Source organism: Heptranchias perlo, chromosome 20 (assembly GCF_035084215.1).
Source record: "Heptranchias perlo isolate sHepPer1 chromosome 20, sHepPer1.hap1, whole genome shotgun sequence".
Taxonomy (NCBI): Eukaryota; Metazoa; Chordata; class Chondrichthyes; order Hexanchiformes; family Hexanchidae; genus Heptranchias; species Heptranchias perlo.
The window spans coordinates 23,766,662-23,788,964 of record NC_090344.1 but is presented as its reverse complement, the minus strand read 5'-3'; the positions used below and the strand labels follow the sequence as shown (position 1 = coordinate 23,788,964).

Here is a 22,303-nt window from a genome sequence, read left to right as displayed (position 1 = left end):
AGTTAGCCTCATTCCCCCGCTCTTTCCACGTGGCCCTGCAAATTTTTCCCTTCAAGTAGTTATCCAATTCCTTTTTGAAAGCCACGATTGATTCTGCTTCCACCGTTTCAGGCAGCACCTTCCAGATTATAACCACTCGCTGCGTAAAAAAGTTTTACTCATTTCGCCTTTGTTTTTTTTTGCCAATCACCTAAAATCTGTGTCCTCTCGTTCTCAACCCTTCAGCCAATGGGAACAGCTTCTCTTTATTTACTTTTTCGAAACCCTTCATGATTTTGATCACTTCTATCAAATCTCCTCTCAACCGACTCAACCGACCACCTCATGAGTTCGATTCCAAGTCAAGGAATTAACTTTAGCAAGAGTTATGAAATTATTAAATTAATGACATGAAACTAATTAAACCCTATTGGTAGATGAATGACTGTTTTATTCACCATTAATCGAACGATAACTTTCTATTTCATACTGAAGGAGATGTTGACGTGGTTACCGAGAGACAGTCAAAACTTTAATCAGATTTTTATGCTTTGCAGATGATCAAATTTCATCATTTTACAGACTGTATCTTAAGGGTATGATTAAAAGTTCAGTGCAGCTGTTGTTAAATTTAAAATGAATAGGCAATTGTCGCCGTTGATCACAGGAACGCCCAAACCGGTTCTACGATCAAGATGAAAGTAACGCAACGAGCAACATCTGATACAAAAATCCCCACCGTTTTGCTTTTCCAACATAAAGGGTGCGCCATTTATTCTCTGAACATAGGAACAGTCTGGTCTCGCTCACTACAGAAATCTCCATGTCACAGCGAACCAGCTCTCCTGCAGCGAGTGCGGCCTCCCTTCTGGCTTTTCCGGGGCTTGTCTGCCAAGGAGAATTGTGATATTCTTGCTTCCAAAACATACATTGAAACCCTGGAACTTTGAGGCGATGAATCCTGAGGAAAAATCAAATCAGAGCTCGAACCATCAAACTTCCGTGCAAACCGACAGCACCAACTAGACAGGCGAAGACGTCACCTGCTAAACCAATAATTAATTGGGCTAAACTTTGAGTTTGCAGCGACCAATATAACAACTGCCTACAGTCAGTCCAAAATGAATGGTTGAAGCTTGTAGGAGTGAAAATCCAAACAGCCGGTCTTCACTCTTAAACCAGCAACTATGAAGAAAAACATGCCGGAGAAATACTCGATTTCAGTGCGGTGACACTCGACCAGAGTAAAGCTCAGTTAATATGATTGGTGAGTGGCTGGAGGGTGGATTTCGAACTCCTGACCGACCGCACTGTGCATTTTCTAGATCTGCTTGGAGCACCAATCCCTTCAATTCATCACTTACAGGGACAATTCGATTCTCGGTTTCATTTCGCTGACGCTTGGTGAAATTTTACAAATTGGAAGCAATCAGTGTCAAAGCTAAACACGTCACCGACATGCTCACAGATACAAATCGGCCACACTCTGCTTCAGCTAGATGAAAGTTGAGAGCGATTTCACGGTCAAATATAATAGCTAACAAAACTTATTCAAAGAAAGTGCAGGTCGTTGAGATGCCTTTAAATTCCTGATTGTTCGCATTGAACTTCTTCCCATTGCGTTTGAGAGCCACGTGGGGCGATTTGGGGACTTCATTTCATTTTATGCAGAAGTTTCAGATGCAATTCAAGGTCAAAAGTCCTGGGGCCACTGTTGTTCACAATTTACCGGTGCTGGGACCACTGTTGTTCGCAATTTATCGGTTCTGGGATCACTGTTGTTCACAATTTATCGGTTCTGGGATCACTGTTGTTCACAATTTATCGGTACTGGGTTCACGGTTGTTCACAATTTATCAGTGCTGGGACCACTGTTGTTCTCAATTTATCGGTACTGGGTTCACGGTTGTTCACAATTTATCGGTGCTGGGACCACTGTTGTTCTCAATTTGTCGGTGCTGGGTCCACTGTTGTTCACAGTTTATCGGTGCTGGCGCCACTGTTGTTCACAATTTATCGGTGCTGGGACAACTGTTGTTCACAATTTATCGGTAATGGGACCACTGTTGTTCACAATTTTGTCAGTGCTGGGACCACTGTTGTTCACAATTTATCGGTGCTCGGACAACTGTTGTTCACAATTTATCGGTGCTGGGACCACTGTTGTTCACAATTTATCGGTGATGGGACCATTGTTGTTCACAATTTACAAAAATGATTTAGTCATAGGAATCGGAAATACAATTTCAAAATTGACAGACAGCACATAATTGGGAGCTGTAGTTAATGCAAAGGAAAAATGCGAAAAATACAGGAAGACGTCAGTAAACTTGCAAAATGGGCGTGTAAATGGCAAATTAGTTTCAATATTTATTGTGTATTCCCTTGCCTTGTTTGCCCTCCCTAAATGCATTACCTCATTCTCCAGATTGAATTGCATTTGCCACTATTCTATCCACCTGTCCATTCCACTGATATCTTCCTGCAGTCCACAGCTTCCCTCCTCCCCATCAACCACACGACCAATTTTTGCATCTTCTGCAAAATTGTTAATAATACCCCGTACATTTAAATCCAAATCAATGATCTGTGCTACGAAAAGCAGCGACCTACTACGGATCGCTGCGGAACCCCACTCGAGACAGCCTTGCAGTCACAAAAACACCCATCGACCATTGCTTCCTGCCACTCAGTCAATTTTGGGTCAACTTGCCAATTTCCCTTGGATCCAATGGACTTTTACACTATTGACCAATCTGCCATGTAGGACTTTGTCAAAAGCCTCGCGAAAATCTATGTAGACTACAAAAAACGCACTACCCTCATCCACCTTCCTTGATACCTCCAAAAAAATTCAATTCAAACGACCTTCCCTTAACAAATCCATGCTGACTGCCCTTCATTAATCCGTCCCTTTCTAAATGAAGATTAATACTTTCCCCCAGAATTGTGCTCAATACCGAGGTTAGGCTGACTGGCCTGCAATAATTCGATCTATTCCTTTCTCCCTTTTTAAACAACGGTACAACTTCAGCAGTCCTCCAATCCTCCGGCATCACACCTGCAGCCAGGGAGGATTGGGAAATGATGGTCAGAGCCTCCGCTATTTCCTTCCTTGCTTCTGTTAACAGCTTGGGATGTATTTCATCCGGGCCTGGCGATTCAGGTGGAGTGATTTGGGGACTTCCTTTCCCTCTTTGCAAACGTTTGCACCGCAGGTCAAGATCACAAGTCCAGGTCCAAATTAGGACTACTTCCGGGTTTGAACCTGAAATCGTGAATTATACCACGACCCCAACGAGCCCAGAAACAAGAATGTGTCTTTAAATTAACGTGTTGCAGACACATTCTATGAGAGGTCTGTCTGTGCAATGAAAGGGCGTTTTAGAACACTCATTCGGTGATCCGTTTCCTCCTGAACAAACACCACAGTGTTATTTTGTCGCTCAATTCCACAAATTAGGTAAAATAACCAGCTGCACAAGGCACTGCTGGGAGTTGAACCCAGAATCTTCTGTTTACGAGACAGACGCTTTAACCAACTAAGCCACAGCGCCAATTGATGACACTTTGTCTCCACCTCCTCTCATTAATATCTATCAGCGACACTTCACTGTTGGGGGTTCAGGCCGTTTTATCTTTGTCTGTTTCGCTTGTCCGTTCACCTGTGCATTCCGACACTGACTGGATTTCTCGCTGTGTTTATCTTTGTGCATCCATCAGTGCGTTATTACACGGATGATTATGTGTGATTGTATTTGTTACATTAAATAAATTCGGGGATCAGACAATTCTCGCTCTGACATTGGAGAACTATTGAGCCGAACTTAACAGCGAAGTGTTGTTTATTGTGGTGCTGAAACTAAAAAAAAAGCGTAAGAGGAGCAAAAAGGGAAAAGGAGAAAAACTTGTGAGGGAAATTTAGGACAACTCTCAAGGTTTTTCCAAATATATTAAGAGAACGAAGGGAGGCTTGGAGTAATGTGGGCCGCTTGAAGACAGATGGAGGTGATATTGTAATTGAAAATCAGGAAATGGCAGAGTTGCTAAATTTTTACTTTGCATCGGTCGTCACAGAAATGGATGAGGCTAAAAGCAGAGACACTAGGAAAACTGTTAATAAATCAAGGGGTTTCCTTTTAGTAAAATAATGGCAATGGAGAAAATAATTAGGCTAAATATAGACAAATCTCCACGACCTGATGTTTACCATCCCAGGGGATTGAAAGGAACAAGTGAGGAAATTGTACATGCTTTCGTCATGATCGATCAAAACTCTCTTGATTTAAGAATTGTTATTTAATGAAGCGCATCTTGATTGGAGGCTTCTGTTTGAGAAAGATCTCGAAGTGATAATTGAGAGACCGAAAATGAAGCTGTTTGGCGGGAGCGCTGATGCTGTCGGTTGTTCGCTGCTCTCGTGTTGCACAATTATTGAGCGTGCGTTACTTATTTATAGCAGTATGGGCTCCAGAAATGACCAGGTTGTGAGTTCGAGCGTCTTCTAAAACAATCAAACCTTTTACTCCGAACATTTTGACTGGAGTTCAAGGTACAACTGGTATGTTCCATAACGCGTCTACTTCTTAGTGTTCCCATGGGAGCTCTTGGGTTCCTCCGGCCTGCCGTCTTGCAATAGCAGGTGCCAGTTTACTTGTTCATAGGGGGAGAGGGGACTTTTTGCGGCAGCTCATATGGCAAAGGGGCCGGTACGAGATCTTTAAATCTAAAGAACCAAACAAACAATTCTTCTTTTCGTTAAGCCGATATTCATCGGTTGGAAGTTTCGTGTTGGCAAAATTTGGAAGGGAAATATGCTGCCTGATGTCACTGTGTAACGGGTGAAATTATTCAGCTTACAGATGTTAATAGGCTGAAAGGTCGAGAGGCCTTTTCCAGCTCCCGTGTGGGACAAGTTCAGCTTTTGTGCCGCTGGGTAAAGTGTTATTTTAATTGGTGCTAACGAATGACAAGACATTTGGCACAAACAAGAAGAATTGTAAACTCACGAGTTCACTGTCCATGTTTCTTACATCATGTTCAACAGGAACAAGGATTCTCCTCAACATGTTGCTGAGAATTTTATAAAACGGACCTCACCCTTGCTTGCCGGCTGCAGGGATGATTCAGAGGCCTGCCATGAATATGCACGATGGGAGCGTACGTAGTATCGAGGCTGGGTAGCTCAGTCGGTAGAGTATCAGACTTTTAAAGTGGGCAGTGAGCTGAAGGTCCAGCGTTGAACTCCCTGTCCAGGCTCCAAATTTCGGAATAGCTGGCAAGCTGTCACTTTGCAGCGGGACCTGCTATGTGTTGTCAAAGTTTCGGAAGTATCCTTTTTCCCAGTGTGGGCAGTAATGTGATGTCTGAAGCGGTTCCCCATCAGGAATTCTAGTTCACTGTATTAATTTCGCAACACTCATTAAACTCTGTAAAAAAGACGAATGCTTGTTCGAATCGCCATTAATCAACCAGTAACTTTCTGTTTCCGGCTGAATGAAATGCTAACTTTTTTATGCTCTCATTCACCAGGCCGAAATTAGGGAGTTCAGAGGGGAAGAGAAAAAGGAAATGAGAGGCAAAGAGAAATATGACTATGGACTGACGGCCAACATAAAAGGGAATCCAAAAGTCTTCTGCAGGCATGTAAACAGTAAACGGGTAGTAAGCGGAGGCGAGAGGCGGATTCGGCCCGATCAAGGAGATCTACTCATGGAGGCAGAGGGGATGGCCGAGGTACCAAATGAGTACTTTGCATCTGTCTTTACCAAGGAAGCAGATGCTGCCAGAGTCTCAGCAAAGGAACTTATAGTTGAGATACTGGATGGTCTAAAAATTGATAAAGAAGAGGCACTTGAACGGCTGGCTGTACTTAAAGTAGGTAAATCACCTGTTCCGGATGGGATACATGCTTGGTTGCTGAGGGAAGTAACGGTGGAAATTGCAGAGGTACTGGCCATAATCTATCAACATCCTTAGATATGTGGGTGGTGCCAGAGGACTGGAGAATTGCAAAGGTTGCACCCTTGTTCAGAAATGGGTACACGGATAAACCCAGCAAATATAGGCCAGTCAGTTTAACCTCAGTGGTGGGGAAACTTTTAGAAACGATAATCCGGGACAGAATTAACAGTCACTTGGTCGAGGGTGAATTGATTAGGGAAAGCCAGCACGGATTTGTTAAAAACAAATCGTGCTCAACTAACCTGTAAGAGTTTTTGATGAGGTAACAGAGAGGATAGATGAAGGCAATTCAGTTGATGCGGTGTATATCGACTTTCAAAAGGTGTTTGATAAAGTGCTGCATGGTAGGCTTATCATCAAGAAAGGGACAGGAAACAGAGATTACTGGGGAACGGTTCTTTTTCGAACTGGAGAGAGTTGTAGAGTGCTGTTCCCCAGGGATCAGTGCTCGGATCACTGCTTTTCTTGATATATATCAATGACTTGGACTTTCGTGCACAGGGCACAATTTCAAAATTTGCAGATGAAACAAACCTTGGAAGGGTAGTAAACAGTGTTAAGGACAGTGATAGACTTCAAATGACATAGACAGGCTGGTGGCATGGGCGGAGACGTGGCAGATGAAATTTAACGCTGAAAAATGCGAAGTGATACATTTCGGTTGGAAGAACGAGGAGAGGCAATATAAACTCCAGGGCACAAATGTGAAAGCGGTACAGGAACAAAGAGGGGTTTATGTGTACAAATAGTTGAATGTGGCAGGGCAGGTTGAGAAAGCGGTTAAAAAGCATTCGGGGTCCTGGGCTTTATAAATAGATGTACAGAGTGCAAAAGTATAGAAGTCAGGATGAAACATTATAACACACTGGTTCGAACACAACTGAAGTATTGTGTCCGGTTCGGGACACCGCACTTCAGGAAAGATGTGAAGGCCTTGGAGGGGGAGCAGAAAAAAATTACCAGCATAATTGCAGGGATGAGGGACTTTAGTTACGTGGATAGACTGGAGAATCTGAGGTTGTTCTCCTCGGAAAAGAGACGGTTTTGTGGAGATTTGATAGAGGTATTCAAAATCATGAAGGATCTCGACATAGAAGATGGAATGCACTGCGCGAGGGTGTGATGGAGGCAGATTCAATCATGGCCTTCAAAAGGGAACTGGATAAGTACTTGAAAGGAAAAAAAATGCAGGGCTTCGGGGAAAGGCGGGGGAGTGTTTCTAGCTGGATTGCTCTTGCAGAGAGCGAGCACGGACTCGATGGGCCGAATGGCCTCTTTCCGTGCTGTAGCCTTTCCATGATTCAACTCAATGTGCATGAGGCGATGCCAAGGGAACAGAGCGTGCCGCAAATCGACACACCTCTCAGTATCCTCCCAACCAATGTAGTTTAAGAGCAAATAATTCTGAAACGTCTCACTTGACAACTCAAGTCGTACACTCGAAACCAATTTGGTAAAGGGAGACTAATATTGGTGATTGGAAATATTTGGTGTGCAACTTGATATTGCTGGACACCGGAGCAGAAAACGAGATTGGATGCACAGACCTGGTCTGAAAGGATGGCCGATCGGCTGTGGGAGGCAACGAACTTTTACACTGGCTGCAAAGCTGAAGTAACAGCGGCTCGTTGGTCTAGGGGTATGATTCTCGCTTAGGGCGTTTCATTGAATGATATGCGAGAGGTCCCGGGTTCAAATCCCGGACGAGCCCTCCTTTTAGTGAAAAGTCACCAATTGGCTTCTGACATGTTTTCAGTGTTGCTGTTGGTGGAACTGAATTCTTTCCAGAGTATGTTTGAGCTCCAGTGGACTCAATGCCGGAGTATCGTCGGCGCAACACACGTGAAGGAAATAAAATGTCTCAAGATGATGAGGAGTTTGAAGCTAAATTTGGATTTTTTTCCAATTCTGGCGGATATTAGATGACGGGATAGAAAGCCACATATCCAAGTTTGCCGATGACACCAAGATGGGCAGCATTGTAAGCAGTGCAGATGGAAACATAAAATTACAGAGAGGCATTAATACAATAAATGAATGGGTAAAATTGTGGCAAATCGATATCAATTTAGTCAAGTGTGAGGTCATCCACTTTGGACCAAAACGGATAGATCAGAATACTTTTAAATGGTGAAAAGCTCGAAACAGTGGAGGTCCAAAAAGACTGATGTGTCCATCTGCATACATCATTAAAATGTCATTGACAGGTACAAAAAGTAATCAAAAATGTTAATGGAATGTTGGTCTTTATATCTAGAGGACGAGAATACAAGGGGATAGGCATTATGATACAGCGATACAAAGCCCTGGTTAGACCACACCTGAAGTATTGTATTCAGTTCTGGGCAACGCACCTTAGGAAGGATATATTGGCTGTGGAGGGAATGCAGCGTCGATTTACTAGAATGTTACCTGGACCCCAAGGGTTAAATTACGCGGAGAGATTACATAAACTCGGGTTTACCTCGAATTTAGTAGATTAAGAGCTGATTTGATCGAACTTTTCGAAATATTAAGGGGAACTAATGGAGTAGATAGAGAAAAACTATTTCCGCCGGTTGGGATGTCTAGGACTAAGGGACATAGCCTAAATATTAGGGTCAGGACTTTCAGGAGTGAAGTTGGGAAACACCTCTCCAAGCAAAGGGAGGGAGAAGTTTGGAACTCTCTTCCGCAAACGGCAGTTGATGCGAGCTCAATTGTTAATTTTAAAACTGAGATTGATCGATTTTTGTTAACTGAAGTTATTAAGCGATCCGGGGCTAAAGCGATTATCTGGAGTTCGGTCACATATCAGCCATGATCTGTTTGAATTGCGGAACAGGCTCGAGGGGTGAAATGGCATACTTATATTCCTCAGCTCCTCATTGGTGAGAATGATTCTGTATTGGCCGGAAATCGAACCAAAGTCTCCCGCACAAGAATTGAGAATTCGACCCCTGAACAACCAATGCGCGCGTTCTTAATAGCGGCAAGTGTCCATTTGGAATCCGATCTGAACGAACATGCCGTTTACAGCTGCGGTGGCCGAGTGTTTAAAGCGTTGGACTCAAAATCCAATTGAGGTTTTCCTGCGCAGGGTTGAATTCTGCTCGCAGAGCAACTGTTAAAAGATCACTTCAGTGCTGAAATAGATTAATTGGAGTTAATTGACCGCATTTATCTCTCTCCCAGAATGAGAGATTCGACAGCGTGGCCGGTGCTTTTAATTAGTGTCAGAACTTCTCTTGAAAGACTTCAAGACCCGAGAAGGAATCTCTCCCAACCTGTAACTTAAATTCTGCTAGTTTGCAAAACCTGACATTTATACTCTTTATTTTCTTTGCCTGCATCTCTCTATCTCTCCCTGTCTCTGTCTCTTGTCTCTCTGTGTTGTCCCCGATGGACTTCTCAGGTTTCCTTGAATGGCGAGAGCTGATCTAACCGGCAACAATAGCAGAAAAGGGTAAAGGAAAAAAAGACTGAGAGAGTAGGAAAAGGAAAGGTGCAACCCAGCTGATAAATTGTAGCTAATGTCTCCACATTCATGGCTCTTCGCTCTCATAGTGAATGAAAGCAGCAATTTGAGTAAAGTATATTTATGGTCGCGTGTAAACAACAATGTCGTTTCAGAGCAATTCATTCTGTAAAGTGTGACTTGATAACACAAGTCGTACATTCAAAAGGAATTTGATGTTGTTGATATGATATAATTGGTGTAGAACCTGACATTTTTCGACATCGTATATCGTACAAGAAAGCGGGATTGTATGGACAGAGCGTTCTGAAAGGATGGCGGATCGGCTGCGTTGCAGTAAAATTTTACAGTGGCTGCACGGCTCTGTTGCCAGTTGGTCTTCGGGTCTGATTCTCGGTCAGGGAGTTTCACTGGTTCAAAACCCGTTGAGCCCCGTTGTGTCCCCATTTTCAGTCAAAGATCACCAATTGGCTTCTCATTTCCTTTCAGCGGTGCAGAAGGCAGGTTTGACTTATCTCCAGCAGAGCATGTTTGAGCACCAGAGGACAGAATGCAGAAAGTTTGTCCAAGCAACACACGTAGAGGAAATGAAGATAATCTTTCAAGAAGTTGGACCGATTGAAGCCGTCACATGAATTTATCCCAACTCAGGCGATCTCATGGGCACAGAATACAAAAGGTAAAGGATGCTGCATTGTCCTGGAAACAAACTCATGGTTTGCCGCCGTCAGGCAAGGGTTCCACAATGAACCACACGGCTGCAGACTGCACGTGTAGCGTTGGATACATGTCTAGAACATGCAGTCTGGCAGAGTTCCCGTATGTCCACCTCGAAGATTTCACGAATTGCCTTTAAGCTGCACCTTAAATTCTGCTCAATCACAGAATTTGGAGATTGATACTATTTTTCTTTGCATGTATCTCGATATCTCTGTCTGCGTTTCTTCTCTCTCTGTGTTTCCCCCGGATGGTCTTATCCGGTTTCTTTGAACGGCCAGGTCTGCAAACCCGGGCGTTCCAGAAGGGTTTCTGGAACGCCCGGGTTTCCAGAAAGTCGGATCTTCAGTCCAATTGTTGGATTTCGACGGGATGAGCTTTGCGATTTTCGTCTCCGTTTTTGGAAAATATAAACCCAGATGGGTTTTCACCTCCTCGGGTCCCGTCAACTTCGGGTAATGGGAATGAACCCAATCTATCATTCGGTCTTAATATCTGTATTCTCATTGCTTAAGAATTAAATTACGGGGTTACATTTATTTTGAGGACACATTTTAGAAATTAACACATAACAGACTTATTCGAAAACTAGAAGCAGATGGGATTAAATGACCGGTGTTAACGTGAGCACGTAATTAGCTAAAGGACAGGAGGCAGAGAGTCGTGGTGAACGAATGTTTTTCTGACTGGAGAGAAATATGCAGTGGAATCCCCCAGGGGTCGGTATTAGGACTATTGCTTTTCTTCTTATATACACATGACTTGGATGTAGGAATAGGGAGTACCGTTTCGAAGTTTGCGGATGATACAAAACTTGGCAACGGAGAAAATATTGAGGAAGATAGCAGCAGACTTCAGGAGGACATGGACAGAATGGTGAAATGGGCAGTTACGTGACAGATTTAACGCCGATCAGTGTGAAGTGATGCACTTTTGGAAGAAGAACAAGAAGAGGCAGTATAATCTAAATGGAACAATTTATGGGGGGGTTGCAAGAGCAGAGGGACCTGGGGGATCATATTCACAAAACAGGGCAAGTTGATAAGGTAGTTAAAAAAGCGTATGGGATATTTGGCTTTGTAAATGGGGGCATTGAATTTAAATACAAGGAAGTCACACTAAACCTTTACAAATCACTAGTTAGGCCTCAGCTGGAATGTCTTGTACACTTCTGGGCACCATACTATACGAAGGATGAAAAGGGATTGAAGAGGATTCAGAGCAGGTTGACCTGGATGATACCAGTGATGAGGGACTTCAGTTATGTGGAGAGATTGGAGAAGCTGGGATTATTCCCCTTACAGCAGAGATGGTTAACGGGAGACATGACAGAGATATTCAAAATAATGAGGGGTTTTGAAATAGCAAGTAGGGAGAAACTGTTTCCTCTGGCAAGTGGGTCGGTAACCAGAGATCACAGATTTAAAATATTTGGCAAAATAACTAGAGAGGAATTTAAGAGATTTTTTTTTCACACAGAGGGTTTGTTAAGATCAGGAACGCACTTCCTGAAAGGATGGTGGAAGCAGATTCCACAGGATCATTCAAAAGGCAATTGGACATGTACTTGAAGAGGACTAATTTGCAGGGTTATGGGGAGAATCTGGGGTGTGGGTCTAATTTGGACAGGTCTTCGAAAAATAGCCGGCAAAGGTACTAAGGCCGAATGGCCTCCTTCTATGCTGTAAGATTCTATGATTCTATGATTAGCTTCTGAATCGTTGGAATTGATAATTTTCAGTGTTGTGGAGCAAAGAAAATTATAACCATGATATTTGGATTCACCATTCCCTTATGAATATCGCAGATTATAATGTCCAGGCGGGGGTAGGTCTGAATGGGGGATAGATTGCGGTGACTGGAATGGAAGCCCAGCAGAATGAACTTGATCTCAACAGCAGGCGGTGAACCTTCTTCTCGAGAGAGGATCGTCATTTCAGTTCAGAAGGAAAAAGGTATCAAGAAAATCGGGTGAAACAGATACGGTATGATCCGGGACTGACAGCACATCCCTTTTCAACAGACACAGACACGGAATGATCCGGGACTGACAGCACATCCCTTTTAAACAGATAGAGACACGGAATGATCCGGGACTGACAGCACATTCCATTGAAACCGACACAGGCACGGAATGATCCGGGACTTACAGCAAATCCCTTTTTGAACAGACGCAGACACGGAATGATCCGGGACTGAGAGCACATCCCTTTTGAACAGACACAGACACGGAATGATCCGGACATAAATCATAATTATGGTACGTAAGTTTCTCTTGCAGAAACCTCCGTTGGCCTTTTCGAGAAGGAAGGGACCTGACCTTCTGGATGGACTGAATGAAAAAATACTGAACATCGACGAGGATGGGATTCGAACCCACGCGTGCAGAGCACAATGGATTAGCAATCCATCGCCTGAACCACTCGGCCACCTCGTCGCATGAACAAACTTGCACAAGCTCCTTTATTCAAAATGGAAATACTGGCTATGTTGCCAAACTGAAATCAAAACAATAAATGCTGGACATCCTCAGCAGGTCAGGCAGAATCTTTAGATATAGAAACAGAGTTAATATTTCATGTAGGTGACTATCACATGAGTAATCCATTACAATCCTGACTTGCGCCTTGCAGATGGTGGGACGGCTTTGGGGAGTCAGGAGGTGAGTTGCTCGGCGCAGAATATCCAATCTCTGACCTGCTCTTGTCGCCACAGTATCAATATGGCTGGTCCAGTTAACTTTCTGGTTCATGGTGATCACCAGAATGTTGATGGTGGGTGATTCCTGGAAAGATTCCATGAATGAGGGGCTTTAGTTTCATGGATAGACTGGAGAAGCTGGGGTTGTTCTCCTTGGAATAGAGACGGTTGCGAGGAGATTTAATGGAGGAATTCAAAATCATGAAGGATCTGGACAGAGTAGATAGAGAGAAACTGTTCCCATTGGCCGAAGGGTCAATGACCAGAGGACATAGATTTAAGGTGTTTTGCAAAAGAGCGAAAGGTGACATGAGGAAAAACTTTTTTACACAGCGAGTGTTTCGGATCTGGAATGCACCGCCCGAGGGGTGGTGGAGGCAGATTCAATCATGGCCTTCAACAGGGAACTGGATAAGTATATGAAATGAAAAAAAAATACAGGGCGACAGTGAAAGGGCGGGGTGGGGTCTTGCTGGATTGCTCTTGCAGAGACCCGGTACGGACTCGATGTGCCGAATGGCCTCTTTGCATGCTGTAACCTTTCTATGATTCTATTCTGTGTGTCGGGGGCGATGCAAAGCGACCGGAGCGTGACGTAAATCCACCTGCTCATCACCATTCCCTGATAATAAATCCGAGTGTGATGCAGAGAAGAAATACATAATTATGGTGCATGTCTTTCATCTTATGCTCACCACGAGAGATACTTCGTTTACCAGTGGGCCATTGCGCACTTTGATTGAAACTTCACCCAGATCACCCCTTACAATCCCAACACCTCCGTGCAAGAAACATTTTGGGTGGCAATTCAGACTTTGCTGATTTGTGCAAACAGATGTGAGCCAGCAATGCGGAAACGCACTTCTTTGGAAAGAAGATTTTTGGGTGACGCGGCCAAAATGAACAGCTCTACTAATTGTAGCAGAGGGGGGATTCGAACCCACATAATCGAAAGATTGACTCCACTATCTTGGACAACTGCATTGCTCTCCTCCATACCAGTCTGTCCATTTCCGATATAAAAGTTCAGAGGGCTGAAAGCTTACCTCTGGTTCTTTCTCCACAGGTGCTGCCTGACCTGCTGAGTGTTTCCAGCATTTTCTGTTTTCATTTTTGTGAATTCACAATGGCTGTTTTCCTGAAAACACCCAGTTTGACCCAAGGACAAAGCTCGCACTTCACTTTCCCCACACGCTTTAAAGTCTGTCGTTTCTGAACAAAATCCCCTCCGCGACGGACATTCAAAGGACCTTTCGCTCACGGCCAACCTCCTGTCATCGACACTTTTTCACCATTCCCGCGCTTCTCATTTCTCCTCATTCCTTTTCAATCGGACATTTCCACAGACCTATTAAGATCAAGCGGAACATTTCCGGTCTTACTGTACCGCCCAGACTGACAAAAGTGCACCTTTCAGCCGTAATTCGCAGCTATGTCGCGCCGCCCGTCTCTCCCGCACATCAACTGCTCGGGAAAAAGCGCCAACGACCATGAAAACAAAACCCAGTTCTTCAGTTAACATCCCCCGTGTCACAAGACACCCCATGGAAATTTCACGGAAAAGTATGCCGCTGTCCTTCCGAATGCCAGCCCTGCTTTCTTCGTGCTTGTCGATGGAACAGTCACGCAGATCGAAATGTATCGATTGGTTTCAAGGCACAAATGAACATTGGTGCGAGCGGGACATGTGCCCCCGAGAAACAGCGGTCGATGTGGAGCAAACTTAAAGGCGTAAGAATGTGAAAGTGAATGTTACAGTTGGCAAGGCCGCAGGAAAGTCTCAATGAAATGGACGATGATTGTGGAAGGAAGAAAATGCTGGAAGAAGCGACAGGTCTGAATTTTGGATCATCCAGCAGAGACACATGAGAGAACAAAAACAGGATACAGACAAAGGTGCTGGAGGCAGAAAGAAAAAGCACGAAATAAGAGGAATGAAAAGAGAGTGACTTAGTGGAGCGCGAAGAGATACAGTAGCATAGTGGTTATGTTAAGTTGCTAATAAGCCAGAGGCCTGGACTCATAATCCGGGGTCACGAGTTCATAATCCCGCCATGACAGCTGGAGAAATTCAATTCATGAAAAATAAAAGTTGGAATTAAAATACCAGTATCAGTAATGGTGGCCATGAAACAACCGGATTGTTGTAAAAACCCATCCGGTTTACTCATGCCCTTCAGGGAAGGAAACCTGCCTTCCTTACCCAGTCTGGCCTCTATGTGACTCCAGACCCACAGCGACCAATGTGGTTCATTCCTAATTGCCCTCTAAAATGGCCAAGCAAGCCACTCAGTTGTAAAATCTCGATTAAAAAAAGTCATAATAAAACCGGACGGGCCACTAGGCACCAGACACGACAAAGGCTCAAAACAAGCCTAGTCGACCCTGCAAAGTCCTCCTCACGAACATCTGGGGACTTGTGCCAAAATTGGGAGAGCTGTCCCACAGACTTGTCAAGCAACAGCCTGACATAGCCATACTCACAGAATCATACCTTTCAGCCAAAATCCGTAGACTCTTCCATCAGCATCCCTGGGTATGTCCTGTCCCACCGGCAGGACAGACGGAGCAGACAGTGGCGGTACAGTGATATGCAGTCAGGATGGGAGTGCTCAACATTGACTGTGGACCTCATGGCATCAGGTCAAACATGGGCAAGTGAAACCACCTACTGACAAGCCCTCAGCAGCTGATATCAGTCCTCCTCCATGTTGAACATCACTTGGAGGAAGCACTGAGGGTAGTTGGGGGACTTCAATGCTCATCACCAAAGGTGGCTCGGTAGCACCACTACTCGCCGAGGCCTGAAGGGCATTGCTGCAAGATTGGGCCGACTGTAGATGGTGAATGAATCAACACGAGGGAAAAACCAACTTGACCTCGGCCTCACCAATCGACGTGGCGCAAATGCATCTGTCCATGACAGTATTGGTAGGAGTGACCACTGCATAGTCCTCGTGGAGACGAAGTCCTGTCTTCGCACTGAGGATACCATCCAACGTGTTGTGTGGCACTACCACCGTGCTAAATGGGATAGATTCAGAACAGATCCAGCAGCTCAAAACTGGGCATTCCATGAGGTGCTGTGTGGCCATCCTGCAGCAGCATAATTGTATTCCAGCACAATCTGTAACTTCTTCGCCCGGCATATTCCTCACTCTGCCAACAAGCCAGGGAATCAATCCGGGTACAATGAGGAGTGTGGAAGAGCATGCCAGAAGCAGCACCAGGCGTACTTAAAAATGAGGTGCCAACCTGGTGAAGCTACAACTCAGGACTAAATGCATGCTAAACATGCTATAGATTAGAGCAAAGCGAATCCACAACCAACGGATCAGATCAAAGCTCTGCAGTCCTGCCACAGCCAATCGTGAATGGTGGTGGACAATTAAACAACTAACGGGAGGAGGAGGCTCTGTGAACTCTGTAGACATCCCCATCCTTAAGTGATGGACGAGTCCAGCACGTGAGTGCAAAAGACGAGGCTGGAAGCGTTTGCAGCCAGAAGTGCCGAGTGGACGAATCCATCACGGCCTCCTCCCCATATTCATAGCAGCCAGTCATCAACCAATTCGATTCACTCCACGTGAGATCAAGAAACGGCTAAATGCACTGGATAAAGCAAAGGCTATGGGCCCCGACAACATTCCGGCGGTAGTACTGAGGTCTTGTGCTCCAGAACTAGCTGCGCCGCTAGCCAAGCTGTTTCAGTACAGCTACAACACTGGCACCTACCCGACAATGTGGAAAATTGCCCAGGTATGTCCTGTCAACAAAAAGCAGGACAAATCCAATCTGGCCAATTACTGCCCCATCAGTCGACTCTCAATCATCAGCAAAGTGATGGAAGGTGTCGTTGACAGTGCTATCAATCGGCACTTACTCACCAATAACCTGTTCAACGATGCTCAGTTTGATTCCGCCAGGACCACTCGGCCCCAGACCTCATTACAGTCTTGGTCCAAACATGGACAAAAGAGCTGAATTCCAGAGGTGAGGTGAGAGTGACTGCCCTTGACATCAAGGCAGCATTTGACCGAGTGTGACACGAAGAAGCCCTAGTAAAATTGAAGTCAATGGGAATCAGGGGAAAACTCTCCAGTGGCTAACACAAAGGAAGATGGTAGTGGTTGTTGGAGGCCAATCATCTCAGCCCCAGGTCATTGCTGCAGGAGTTCCTCAGGGCAGTGTCCTCGGCCCAACCATCTTCAGCTGCTTCATCAATGACCTTTCCGCCATCATAAGGTCAGAAATGGGGATGTTCGCTGATGATTGCACAGTGTTCAGTTCCATTCGCAACCCCTCAAATAACGAAGCAGTCCGAGTCCGCATGCAGCAAGACCTGGACAACATCCAGGCTTGGGATGACAAGTGGCAAGTAACATTCGCGCCAGATAAGTGCCTGGCAATGACCATCTCCAACAAGAGAGAGTCCAGCCACCTCCCCTTGACGTTCAACGGCATTACCATCGCCGAATCCCCCACCATTAACATCCTGGCGGTCACTATTGACCAGAAAATTTACTGGACCAGCCATGTAAATGCTGTGGCGACGAGATGCTGGGTATTCTGCGGAGAGTGACTCACCTCCTGACTCCCCAAAGCCTTTCCGCCGTCTACAAGGCTAAGGTCTGGAGTATAATGGAATACTCTCCCCTTGCCTGGATGAGTGCAGCTCCAACAACACTCAAGAAGCTCGACACCATCCAGGACAAAGCAGCCCCCTTGAATGGCACCCTAGCCACCACCCTAAACATTCACTCCCTTCACCACCTGCGTACAGTGGCTGCAGTGTGTACCATCCACGGGATGCACTGCAGCAACTCGCCAAGGCTTCTTCGACAGCACCTCCTAAACCGACGACCTCTACCACCTAGAAGGACAAGAGCAGCAGGCACATGGGAACAAAACCACCTGCACGTTCCCCTCCAAGTCACACACCATCCCGACTTGGAAATATATCGCCGTTCCTTCATCGTCGCTTGGTCAAAATCCTGGAATTCCATTCCTAACAGCACTTTGGGAGAACCTTCACCACACGGACTGCAGCGGTTCAAGAAGTCGGCTCACCACCACATTCTCAAGGGGCAATTGGGGATGGGCAATAAATGCCGGCCTCGCCAGCGACGCCCACATCCAGTGAACGAAGAAAACATTAATGTGAAGACATTGGCTGCAGCAGCGGGGTTGCACTTTTTATTTTCCTACTGTCTCAATCTTTCTTTATTAACTGGACAAATCAAATTGGTCAGGGCAGCCTTGAGGAAGAGTTTATTGAGTGTATTAGGGATGGATTTCTTGAGCAGTATGTAACTTATCCAACAAGGGGCCAAGCAACCTTGGACCTGGTCCTGTGTAATGAGCCAGGATTAATTATTAATGTCCTAGTTAAGGATCGCCTTGGAATGAGTGACCATAACATGGTGACATTCCATATCGAATTAGAGGGTGAGAAGATTGGTTCTCAAACAAGCGTACTGAGCTTGAATAAAGGAGACTATGATTGTATGAGAGCGGAATTGATTAAAGTGGACTGGGAAAATAGATTAAAGGGTAAGACGGTACATGAGCAATGGTGTTCATTCTAGGAGTTATTTTACAAATTTCAAAAAAAAAATATTCCACTGAGGAAAAAAGGGTGTAAAAGAAATGACAGCCATCCGTGGCTAAGTAAAGAAATTAAGGACAGTATCCGACTAAAAACAAGGACATATAAGGTAGCCAAACTTAGTGGGAGGATAGAAGATTGGGAAGACTTCAAAAGACAGCAAAAAGTAACTAAAGGATTGATTATGAAAGGGAAGATAGATTATGAAAATAAATTAGCAAAATATATAAAAGCAGATAGCAAGAGTTTCTATAGTTATATAAAAAGAAAAAAGGGTGGCAAAGGTAAACGTCGGTCCCTTTCGAGGATGAGAACGGGAAAATAATGGTGGGAAACATGGAAACGGCAAAAATGCTGAATAAATATTTTGTTTCAATCTTTACGGTAGATGACACTAAGAATATCCCAACACTGGACAAACAGGGGGCTCGAGGGGGGGAGGAGCTAAATACGATTAAAATCACTAAGGAATTGGTACTCAGTAAAATAATGGGACTGAAGGCGGATAAATCCCCTGGACTTGATGGCTTACATCCGAGGGTCTTGAGGGAACTGGCAGTTGGGATTGTGGATGCTTTGGTAATAATTTTCCAAAATTCTCTGGACTCGGCAAAGGTCCCGGCAGATTGGAAAACTGCAAATGCAACACCCTTATTTAAAAAGGGTAGTCGGCAGAAGGCTGGAAATTATAGACCAGTTAGCCTAACATCTGTGGTGGGTAAAATTTTGGAATCTATTATTAAGGAGACAGTAGCGGAACATTTGGATAAACATAATTTAATAGGACAAAGTCAGCATGGCTTTACGATGGGGAAGTCATGTCTGACAAATTTGCTTGAGTTCTTTGAGGACATAACGTGCAGGGTGGATAAAGGGGAACCAGTGGACGTAGTGTATTTAGACTTCCAGAAGGCATTCGACAAGGTGCCACATAAAAGATTATTGCTTAAGATAAAGAATCACTGGATTGGGGGTAATATTCTGGCATGGGTGGAGGATTGGTTATCTAACAGGAAGCAGAGAGTTGGGATAAACAGTTCATTCTCGGACTGGCAACCAGTAGCCAGTAGTGTTCCGCAGGGGTCGGTGCTGTGTCCCCAACTCTTTACAATCTATATTAACGATTTGGAGGAGGGGACCAAGTGTAACATATCAAAGTTTGCAGATGATACAAAGATGGGAGGGAAAGTGGAGAGGGAGGAAGACATAAAAAACCGACAGGGGGATACAGACAGGCTGGGTGAGCAGGCGGAGATTTGGTAGATGCAATACAATATTGGAAAATGTGAGGTTATGCACTTTGGCAGGAAAAATCAGAGAGCAAGTTATTATCTTAAAGGCGAGAAACTGGAAAGTACTACAGTACAAAGGGATCTGGGGGTCCTCGTGCAAGAAAATCAAAAAGTTAGTATGCAGGTGCAGCAGGTGATCAAGAAGGCCAACGGAATGTTGGCTTTTATTGCTCTGGGGATAGAATATAAAAACAGGGAGGTATTGCTGCAGTTATATAAGGTATTGATGAGACCGCACCTGGAATACTGCATACCGTTTTGGTCTCCATACTTAAGAAAATACATACTTGCTCTCGAGGCGGTACAACGAAGGTTCACTCGGTTAATCCCGGGGATGAGGGGGTGGACATATGAGGAGAGGTTGAGTAGATTGGGACTCTACTCATTGGAGTTCAGAAGAATGAGAGGCGATCTTATTGAAACATATAAGATTGTGAAGGGTCTTGATCGGGTGGATGCGGTAAGGATGTTCCCAAGGATCGGTGAAACTAGAACTAGGGGGCATAATCTTTGAATAAGGGGCTGCTTTTTCAAAACTGATATGAGGAGAAACTTCTTCACTCAGAGGGTAGTAGGTCTGTGGAATTTGCTGCCCCAGGAAGCTGTGGAAGCTGCATCATTAAATAAATTTAAAACGGAAATCGACAGTTTACGAGAAGAAAAGGGAATTAGGGGTTACGGGGAGCGGGCAGGAAATTGGACATTAATTTAGATTTGAGGTTAGGATCAGATCAGCCATGATCTTATTGAATGGCGGAGCAGGCTCGAGGGGCCGATTGGCCGACTCCTGCTCCTATTTCTTATTGACCTTCTCTGCTGGTGTTGCAGATTCGATCAGGCATCGCCGTTTCAGGAAGCCTGAGAAGTCCATCAGGGGACAATACAAGAGACAGAGACAGGGAGAGATAAAGAAATTCATGCAAAGAAAATAAAGAGAATACATAGAATCATACAGTCATAAAATGGTAACAACACAGAAGGAGGCTATTCGGTCCATTGAGCCCGTGCCGGCTCATTGTCAGAGCGATCCAGTTCGTCCCACTCCCCCGCTCCTTCACGTGTGTTGCGCCTTGGAAACTTCCACACCCTGTCCTCTGGAGCTCAAACATTCTCTGGAAAAAAATCAATTCTCCCAACAGCAACACCGAAATGATGTCGGAAGCTAATTGCTGACTTTTCACGAAAAGCACTGAGATAGGAAAGATCGTGCGGAATTTGAAACTGAGATCTCACGTATACCATTTAACGCAAAAGCTCGAAGCGAGAATCATACCCCGAGACCCACGAACCGCTGACATTGAAATCGTACACCAGTGAAAATGTGCGCTGCCTCCCACTGCCGATCGGCCATCCTTTCAGACCTCTTCTGTCCATCCAATCTCGTTTTCTATTCTGGTGCACAGCAATATCAAGTTGTGCATTAACTACTTCCAGTGACCAGTATTAGTCTCCCTTTACCAAATTGGTTTCGACTGTACGACTTGAATTATGAAGTAAGACGTTTCAGAATTAGTTGCTCTGAAAGTACATTGCTTGGGAGGAGACTGAGAGATGCAGATGAACAGTGGAACCTTGGAGTGCATGTCCACAGATCCCAGAAGGTAGTAGAACAGGTAGATAAGGTGGTTGTGAAGTCACAAAGGATACTCTCCTTTATTTGCGAGGCATAGAATTAAAGAGCAGGGAGGTTATGGAAGAAATGTATGAAACAATAGTTAGGCCACAGCCAGAATACTGCATACAGTTGTGGTCACACATTACAGGATAGGTGTGATTGCACTAGAGAGGGTACAGAGGACATTTACGACAACGTTGGCAGAACTGGAGAATTTTAACGATGACGATAGATTGGATAGGCTGGGGTTGTTTGCTTTGGAACTGATGAGGCTTTTGAGAGATTTAATTAAGGTGTATAAAATTATGACGGGCCTAGATAGAGTGGATAGCAAGAACCTATTTCCCTTAGCAGGGAGGTCAATAATCAGGGTACATAGATCTAAGATAATTGGTCGAAGGATTAGAGGGGAGCGGAAGATTTAATTCCCAGCCAGAGGGCGGTGGGTGTCGGGAATTCACTGCCTGAATGGGTGGGAGAGGAGGAAACCCTCATCGCATTGAAAAATAAAAACTTCAACATGCACGTGAAGATCCGTAACCTACAAGATTAGTGACCAAACGCTGGAAAGTGAGATGAGGCTCGGTACCGATTTTTCGGTAAGCACAGGCAGGATGTGCAGAATTGGCTTCCTTCAGTGGCCTAACTTTCTATGATTCGATGATATGTTTGCCGTCTGTCTCGGCATCGCGATAATATACACTCTACCATAAGTATACTTTAATCAAATTGGTGCTTTGTTTCACTGTGAGAGCGAAGAGACATAAGTGTGTAGACATTGGCTGCTGCAACTCGGTTGCACCTTTACTTTTCCTACCGTCTCAGTCCTCTTCTCCAGCCTTCTCTGCTGGTGTTGCAGGTTAGATCAGCCTTCGCCGTTCAAGGAAGCCTGAGAAGTCCATCAAGGGACACACAGAGAGACATGAGACAGAGACAGGGAAAGATAGAGATATGCATGCAAATCAAATAAA

The 22,303-nt window shown here is 44.8% G+C and overlaps 3 non-coding genes across 3 annotated transcripts; 1 reads left to right on the top strand and 2 right to left on the bottom strand.

The window, feature by feature from the left end:
* Nucleotides 1-3,462: 3,462 nt before the first annotated feature.
* trnat-cgu (transfer RNA threonine (anticodon CGU)) lies at nucleotides 3,463-3,536 on the bottom strand. The gene has a single exon. It is a non-coding gene; the product is annotated as a tRNA-Thr (tRNA).
* Nucleotides 3,537-7,565: 4,029 nt separating this feature from the next.
* Nucleotides 7,566-7,654, top strand: trnap-agg (transfer RNA proline (anticodon AGG)). Its single transcript is given in 2 exon segments — nucleotides 7,566-7,601; nucleotides 7,619-7,654. It is a non-coding gene; the product is annotated as a tRNA-Pro (tRNA).
* A 4,818-nt stretch (nucleotides 7,655-12,472) lies between these two features.
* Nucleotides 12,473-12,554, bottom strand: trnas-gcu (transfer RNA serine (anticodon GCU)). Its single transcript has one exon. It is a non-coding gene; the product is annotated as a tRNA-Ser (tRNA).
* Nucleotides 12,555-22,303: the final 9,749 nt, after the last annotated feature.